Below are 9,419 nucleotides of genomic sequence, written 5' to 3' on the forward strand. Positions count from 1 at the left end.
GAATGGCATGACAAGAAACTCGTGGTGACCGTAACGAGTTCTGAAAGCGGTTTTGGAGACGTCCTCATCCCGGACTCTCAGCTGATGATAACCTGACCTTAAATCAATCTTGGAATAGTAACACGACCCTTGCAGCTGGTCGAATAAGTCATCTATACGCGGAAGAGGATAACGGTTCTTCACCGTCACCTTGTTGAGTTCACGGTAGTCGATGCACATTCTGAACGTACCGTCTTTCTTCTTCACAAATAACACTGGAGCTCCCCAAGGCGAAGAGCTAGGTCGGATAAATCCCTTATCCAAGATTCCTGGTAGCTGCGTCGATAGTTCTTCCGATTCTGGTGGAGTTAAGCGATACGGTGCTCGAGCTATGGGTGCTGCTCCTGGAGCGAGCTCGATTTGAAATTCGTCCTGATGATGCGGCGGTAGACCAGGTAAATCCTTGCGAGACACCTGAGGAAAGTCGTGTACAACTGAATGGTCTTCCAACTTCTTTTCTTTCGCTGATGAGTCAGTAACGAGAGCCAAAGTTGCGGTGTGGCCCTTCCGCAAACATTTCTGAGCCTTCAAGAAAGAGGTGATGCCAACCACGGCACCACTCTTGTCGCCTTGAGCTTCGAGAGGTTCTTGACCAGAACGAGGAATGCGAACAATCTTTTCTTTGTATAGGATTCCTGCTTGCTGTTGCTGCTGGCGATTCCGGTGTGCAAGCCGTGGGCTCCTGAATTCCTTAGCTTCTGCTGTGCTCAGGCGATCACTATTCTTGTGCTGCTGTTGTGCTTGAGACCGAGCGGTAGCTGAACCCTTGCTGGAATACCCATCCCATTTCCGCTTGTTGTCACTAGGAGTAGCGGGAGTAGCAGAAGTGGTAGCGGTAGTAATAGCGCTGATACAACTAGGTAGCCTGTTCTGTTCCACTGCCTGATCCGTGAGGCGATGAGCAAGACACTGAATGTCTTGGATTTTGTCGAGGTTAGCCGATGTAGCTTGGCTCTGAATCTCTGAGGCTAGACCCTTGAGGTACAATTCGATACGCTTGTTTGGAGGGTCCACCATGGTTGGACACAAGATGGCCAGTCCGTTCTATCGTTTCGTATGAGCTTCAATTTCTGACCCCATCATTTTCAAATGGTAAGGCTCCACTTCCAACTTGTGGATGTCATCACGCGTGTAGTATTCCCTTTTAATGTGTTCTTTGAATTCGTTCCAGGGGGTGGCGTTAGCAGCTGCCAACCCTAGTATCTGTACTTGCGCGTTCCACCTGGTTAGCGCGATTCCTACCAAAGTACCAGTGGCGTACTTGACCCTGCGAGCCTCAGGGCGTTCACACATGAAGTTCTTGAATGTGCCACTGAATGTGCTTGGACGACAGTCCATGATGTTCTGGAATGTGTGCGTTCTGACCCGTTGCGCGAGAAAGATAGATCAAGGTTAAGCGCGAAAGTTGGGTCACGAGAGTAGGATCTAACATCCTAGAATAGGTCTGGGATAGCAGGTTATACCTCCTGCTTGTGCGGCTGCAAGTGCCGCAGCAACTTGTTCGTTAATGAGAGCCGTCAACTGGGCTTGAGTCATGTCAACACGTCCAGACATGATCGAACAGTAAAGGTAGCATAAGTAAGAATGGTTCACGAATAGTGCGATGACAGAAGAGTGTAAGCACGTATGTATTCTCATGCAATAACAAGTTGTGAGCAAAGTAATGTAAGCATACTACGAGCAAAGTTCTATGCAGTTCTAGCAAGCAGGTAATAAACATAAACCTTATTACCTAGGATGTCGAGTCTTGCACGTGGAGCGAAGCGTCGTTGTGGATCGTTGAGAGCACTGTTCTGGTTATAGTCTGGTTTTAATAAAAACGTTTTCCCATATTAAAACCAAGTTCTCTATAACCAATGGCTCTGATACCAATCTGTCACACCCCCAAAAAAATCCACCTGCGGAGTATCACCGCTTGGGAGCGTGACTGACCAGGATCAAGCCACCAATCATACAGAACATTGTATAAAGTAAAAGTAATCACATTATAATCCAAACCATTTCCATATGAAAGGTGTTTCCAAAACATAAGTAAGTTAACATTGTTTAGCGGAAGCGTATTATTGTAAAACCCATAGCAAATAAGTATCAGACATCAAAAGTGTTTAACAAGGTGATCACGATCCAAGCCCCACAACGACCAGCTCCTCCGTATGCAAGCTCCAAGTACCTAACGATCTGCAAGGCATGTAACAGAATGATCAACAAACTAGTTGAGCGAGTTCACATAAAGGAAATGCGTAATAGTAAGTTCATTTGTAATAGGTGGCTCTACTGGGCCGTTTGTATATTTTACTGTGGTGGTGTTCCACGTTTTCCTGTGGTGGTGTTCCACGTTTTCCTGTGGTGGTGTTCCACGTTTTCCTGTGGTGGTGTTCCACGTTTTCCTGTGGTGGTGTTCCACGTTTTCCTGTGGTGGTGTTCCACGTTACTGTGTGGTGGTGTTCCACGTTACTGTGTGGTGGTGTTCCACGTTACTGTGTGGTGGTGTTCCACGTTACTGTGTGGTGGTGTTCCACGTTACTGTGTGGTGGTGTTCCACGTTACTGTGTGGTGGTGTTCCACGTTACTGTGTGGTGGTGTTCCACGTTACTGTGTGGTGGTGTTCCACGTTACTGTGTGGTGGTGTTCCACGTTACTGTGTGGTGGTGTTCCACGTTGTATAACCACTAGACTACTCGTAACTATAGGTATCCTTCACAACCGAGGATAGTAAAGTGGTAGTCTAGGCATAGTGTCAATAATGTATCTAATCAACCTTTCAATCCCATTCCCAACACCCCGGGAACCCCATGCCTTGGTAAGAGTGTGAACTCACCTTGGTTTGCTCGGTATGCTAGATTATGCACTCACAAGTAAATAGTCACGTCCTATTGTATGCACGTATAACAAATCAGTTCATGTTCGCACTGATACGCATGCAATTTAATGTTCACATAACAGTCAGTTTGCATAACGGCACAACACGTATTACTTCACGTATACAAATGTTAACGTTCATCAAGCATGGCATGCCAAATAAATCAAACATATAATTCCATCTTTCAAAGTACATTCATAACCAAGCATCTTTCGATCCACCCTTATCTTTCGACACATTAGTTATCTCAGTTATCTTTCGGACCGAAGGTTATGTTTCGAACCTATTGTCATCTTTCGATCACACACATATCTTTCGGTCAACATGTATCTTTCGGTCAACAGATATCTTTCGGTCACAACTATGTTTCGACTACAAGCATCTTTCGACAATAACTATGTTTCGAGTAGACAAGTATCTTTCGACATAAGCAGTTACGTTTTCATAATCAGTTACGCTTATTCAAAGTTTCCAATTTTATCCGTGTTTATCAACTAACACAATTTCAAGTATTCTGTCACCTAAAAATCGATCAAACAGGGATTTTTATAATAAACTTTATGAACCCTAATTTACCCACATGAACAATAACAATAACAATATTCACATGAACAATAACAATAACAGTATTCAATCATATTATGTCCCGGTTCCAATAACAATAATATATATCCGAATTGCATGATAAAACAACCGATCCCCAAACACCTTATCACTAACCATCATCACGACAGAATCGATTAGCATACAAGTCCGATTAACATCCATATCCACTTAACATACATAACCGGTTATCATATCAACAACATATTGTAAGACGATCGATAAATCATGAAATCATATTTATTAAACACTAACCGGAAATGAAAACAAGGGAAATGATCAGCAAGAAGTCTCCGTAGGTTTGTGGTTGCCGTCACAAGTAGAGGTGTTCTAGGGTTTTTAGAAAAATCCCTACTGATTTCATGCATTCACTAATATAACCGTATCATCGGAATGGGCCAAGCCCATTAAAATGACTGGGCCGAAGGATATGTTTCGAGACCCCTTTGATCCGAAAGATGATCTTTCGGATCGAAGGATATGTTTCGTGATCCTTCGATCCTAGGGCCATGTTTCGTGAACATCCTTCGGAGGTTGGACATCCTTCGAAGGTTGTTTGTGATGTAATGTGTTTCACACTAACTAGTTTACACATTTTACAAGTTTCACCATATAGCAAACAACTATGCACAATCAAACAATCAAACGTATACAATTTCATGGCAGCCAAATGTGCAAATAAATAACTAGTCAATACATGATCGTGTAATACATATGAAATCGAATCTTGGAAATTCGAGTTGTCACATTATCCCCAACTTGAAAGAAATTTCGTCCCGAAATTTGGTACGCACTCACTGAGGAAGCTAGGTAAGTTACATCGTTCACTGGTTTTCCTGGGGTGTCACAGAGAGGGACTTCGGCGTCTTCTTCCATGTCTAGTATGACAAAGTCGGCCGGGAAGACGAAATTGTCGACTTTGACCAATAGATTTTCAGCGACACCTTGTGGATATTTGACGGATCGGTCGGCAAGTTGTATGCTCATATTTGTAGGGCTCGTTTTTCCTAGGCCGAGTCGTTTGAACATTGAGGCGGGCATGAGGTTTATGCTAGCCCCAAGATCGGCTAGTGCATTGCGAATGGGGGATTACCCAATTGAGCAAGGAATCGTGAAGCTTCCAGGATCAATTTTCTTTTGCGGTAGTTTGTTGAGTAGTAAGGCGGAGCATTCTTCGCCTAAGTTAACTAATTGCAATGATTCAATTTTCCTTTTATGAGTGAGGAAGTCCCTCATAAATTTTGAGTATTTAGGCATTTGAGTTAGGACTTCGATAAATGGAATATTAACATGCAAATGTTTTAGTAAATTTTCGAACTTTGCGAATTGCTCATCGGTCTTTTGACGAATCAACCGACCGGGGTATGGAACCGGAAGAGTCTTAGTAGGCTCTTGAATTGGTGGAGAAGCCTTCTCTTGTTGGGTCGGAGTTGTGCTTCTTTCAGTTGGAGGCAACAGAGCCTCTTCGGAACCCACGATACGGTTTCTTAATGTTATGAGATGGACTTGTGCTTTCGGGTTGGTTTCGGTATTACTTGGTAACGCGCCTTGTGGTCTCTCGGAGAAATTCTGAGCTATTTGATTTAATTGCTTTTCGATGTTTTGTATACTAGCTTCTTGATTTCTAAAATTCGATTCCAATTGTTGAAATCGATTCGAGTTTTTCTTTTTGGTGTCGGAGATGAGGCGAGATACAGTATCTTCAAGCCTTTCTCGTCCACCTTGTTGTTGAGAGAAATTTTGTGACTCGTTTCTTGGTTGTTGAAAGTTTGTTCGTTGGTTTAGATTTTGTTGGTTACTACTATTGCCGGGTTCTCTCCAACCAAGGTTAGGGTGGTTACGCCATCCTTGGTTGTAGGTACCCGTTGGAGGACCCGACGTCCTAGGTCTATTATCAATGTAGTTTACTGACTCTGTTGATCATCTAACTCTTTCATACAACTCCAATTTTCGTGTGGCCCACCACACCCTTCACAAGCCATGACCGAGGCGGTTTTTGTCATTTCTAGTTTTTTTATTTTTGAAGAAAGGGCCTCGATTTGGGCTTGTAAAGAAGTGCTTTCATCAACCTTATGGGCGCCCGGGGCAATAGATTTATTGCCTCGGGGAGTGTGCCACTGAAAATTGGTTTGAGCAATTTCCTCAATTTGATTATATATTTCATTTGGGCGACGATTACCTAAAAGTCCCCTGGAGCTAGAGTCAAGTGTTTGTCTTGTGTGTGGCAACAACCCATTGTAGAAAGTGGATACTTGTTGCCACACCGCAAGACCGTGATGAGGACACTTTCTTAGTAGCTCCTTGAACCTTTCCCAAGTTTCATATAAGGATTCCCCATCCTCTTGTGAATATGTATTAATTTCAGTCATTAATTTAGCCGTTTTAGCAGGAGGGAAATACTTATATAGAAACTTTTGGGCTAGTTCATCCCAGGTGTTTACCGAGCCAACTGGGAGGGCGTTGAGCCAAGCCTTTGCTCGGTCTTTTAGTGAAAATGGAAACATTCGAAGGCGGATGGCGTCGTTTGATGCTCCATTGATCCTAAAGGTATCACATATTTCTAAGAAGTTAGTAATATGTAGATGAGGATCCTCGTCCGCAAGCCCATGGAAGGTTGCGGAGTTTTGAAGCATTTGTATCAAATGTGACCGAAGTTCGAAGTTGTTGGCTTCGACATTCGGTGCATTGATAGCGGTGCCTAGATTACCTACAGTGGGCCGTAGGTAATCCATGTGGGTACGTTGGTCCGCCATTGGAACTGGGTCCCCCGAAACTTTCTCTTGGTTTTTAGCCTTGAGTCTCTTTCGTAGAAAGCGTTCGGGTTCGTCTAGGGGTTCTTTAATGTCTCTACTGGAACTGGAGCTCATACACTACATGGAGAATGCAAATGTGGCGCCTGAGTTCCAAGTCCTGCAATAAAAATAAAAAAAGAACGTTGGTCAGAAGCTTCACCACGGCCCCGTGCTCAGATGAACACGGCCCGTGGTCGGAGGTACAGTGACTATTTTCCGGATCCCTGTTACTGGGGAGTTCAACACGGCCCCGTGTTCCACCGACACGGCCCCGTGCTCAACTCTCTGCAACTCGGAAAACAAAAACTGCCAGTAACAATCGCTAGGCACGGTCCGTGTCCGACCAGGCACGGCCCGTGCTGAGCTCTGCAGAAACTGAAAAATTAAGAAAATCCTAAAAAAACAGAAAAGTTAGAAAAAACGATTAGGCCGTTGATTCCTAACTTTCTTAAAATCCTTGTGTCCCCGACAACGGCGCCAAAAACTTGATGTGCGTAAGTGTGTATAGTTTTTAATATATATTTTTAAGCCCTTTTACACTTTTTTGCCAAGTTTTAAATTTATAAAACACGATATTTACTAAAACTAAACACACATATGGGCAAGTGCACCCATCGTGGACGTAGTATAGTGTTGGTAAGATACCGAGGTCGTCCAAGGACACAAGAGCTTTTAGTACCGGTTTATCCTCAACGTCTAATCAAATCAAAAGTTAGAAAAAGGTTTTTAAACTAGAAAAATAAAATTAACTAAAATGCTGAAAACAAAATAAAAGTAAAAACAGATAGACAAGATGAATCACTTGGATCCGACTCGTGTGTAGTGTAACCTTTGATTATTTCCGCACTTTTTCACTTTTTAAGAGATTATCTTAGTTATTCACTTGGATCCGACTCGTGTGTAGTGTAACCTTTGATTACTCACACACTCTATGATGGACAATGGATGATGGTGGTGGATGATGGTGTTGTGATGGTGGTGGGTGGTGGGTGAAGTGTGAGAGAGGTGGTGTGCCAAGGGATGGTTTGCAAATGAGCCAAGCACCCCTATTTATAGCCTGAACAGCAGCTCGGGCACGGCCCCGTGTCCATTGGACACGGCCCCGTGTCCATCCTCCTTCCCTTTCTTCATTAATTGCAGGTTGTCTGCATTAGTTGACCACGCCCCCGTGTCCGCTGAGCACGACCCCGTGTGCAGAAGCGTATTTGTACTATCAAGATTTCCCTCGATCCTGCGAATCTTAGAGTTGACCACGGCCCCGTGTCTGCTGAGCACGACCCCGTGGTGGGCGATAGAAGCTTCTACAAATTTGTCTTTTCTGCTGACACTTGGGCATGCCCCCATGCTCACTGAGCACGGGGAGTGTTCAGCCTTCTGTTTTCTTGTTTTGTAACAACCCGCACCTTCGTGCGTTGTTACTACTCGATACACTCGTTACGCCTAGCACCGGAGATTCGGATCATAATGTAACTATATCAATTTTATCGCTAAATCGAAGTATAATCGAATGATTACGCATATTCTATCATTAGTACAAACCTATTTTTGCATAACACTCACGATGATGTCGAGTAAAGGCCTAATCTACCCTTCTCGATGAGCGTGAGGTGTCAAAATGTGAGTAATCAACGCTAACGAGGGTTATCAGGTGAGTACTATGACTCTAACCGTCATGACGATGATGGCAATATGAGTAAGTGGTGCCCCGATAATCATTGTGGCACATCACATCGAAGAACGCACTCGAAGGCACGCGTAACTCGATCACCGCACTGAGAATTGGATACATAAATACGTATATACGGCCCTTTTGTGATTAATAATAATAAATAATTTAATAATTATATAAATATATGAAAATATGGTTCAAACCGTCGAAATATCAAAAAATCGTCGCGAAACACTCAAAACCAGGCAAGCCGATCGAACAGGGCAACCTGATCGAACAGGCTAGCCGATCGAACAGGGCAACCTGATCGAACAGGCTAGCCGATCGAACAGGGCAACCTGATCGAACAGGTTAGCCGATCGAACAGTCTGTTCGATCGAGCAGCCCAATCGATCAGGGATGATGTTCGATCAGCTGACCCTTTTCTCTTTTGGAAGCCTATAAATAGGGCTGTCTTTGTCAAACTTTCCACTTTTGGAAAAGCTCTGACCGACCAGCCTCTTCTTCTCACTAAATCTCAGATTTCTCTCAAACCGGTAAGTATTTCGCTCTAATCCTTGTACGTTTTGTTCATTAATCGATTCTACATCTTTCTATCTTTCAAAACTTGGATTTCATCCATGAAATCACCAAGATCTAGGTGTTCTTGGGTGATGTCATCATGTGTTCTTCAAGAACACTAAGTTTTGACATCATTCCACCATGAATAGCTTAGATCTAACCGATTTCCACATAAATAACCAAAAATCTACCAAAGATCTTAACATTTCACAGTGGAAAAGGATTGGAAGATGGGTTTTCATCTATCTTCAACTCTTTTATACTCAAAAAGGTGAAAACGAGACTTGAACCGATTTACAAATCAATCTAAACAAACACATGGTTCAAGATTCGGGTTCTACCGAGAGATATACCGATTTCGGGTTAAACGTTAAACTTAGGTTCCAAACCGTCTCTGACCAAGTTTGGGTGATTCCTGCTCGAGTCAGTAGACTAAGTAGGGACTTCAGCTTTGTGGTTCAACTCGTAGTCAAAATATCTCTAAAACGTCAACAAATAACGGGAATAACCAAGTGTTAAGTGATAGGTTAACCGAATCGAGACGCTGGCCGAACGGCTAGGCTGTTCGATCGAACAGCCCAACCGAACGACTATGCCAGCCGATCGACTAGGCTAACCGATCGACTAGCACTTAGTCCCACAAACTCATGAAGTGTAATATTGACAGAGTTCTATTCGATCGATCGAGCCACTCGATTGTGATCATTACTACTCGAATCATGAGATACTACACTTCAAAACACTCAGACTTTTCGAAACATTGGAATGTCACCCGATCGAGCATGCCAACCGATCGAGTGACATATTTGAAAACAATGAAGTGCTAGCCGATCGGTTGGGCTAACCGATCGAACAGCTGTTCGATCAGCCAACTTGAAAGGTAGTACAAACCATC

The 9,419-nt window shown here is 43.5% G+C and overlaps 1 non-coding gene across 1 annotated transcript; it reads left to right on the forward strand.

The window, feature by feature from the left end:
* The first annotated feature begins 5,770 nt into the window (after positions 1-5,770).
* Positions 5,771-5,877, forward strand: LOC118492624. The gene has a single exon (XR_004894629.1). It is a non-coding gene; the product is annotated as a small nucleolar RNA R71 (small nucleolar RNA).
* The last annotated feature ends 3,542 nt before the right edge of the window (positions 5,878-9,419 follow it).

This window comes from Helianthus annuus, chromosome 5, assembly GCF_002127325.2.
Source record: "Helianthus annuus cultivar XRQ/B chromosome 5, HanXRQr2.0-SUNRISE, whole genome shotgun sequence".
Taxonomy (NCBI): domain Eukaryota; kingdom Viridiplantae; phylum Streptophyta; class Magnoliopsida; order Asterales; family Asteraceae; genus Helianthus; species Helianthus annuus.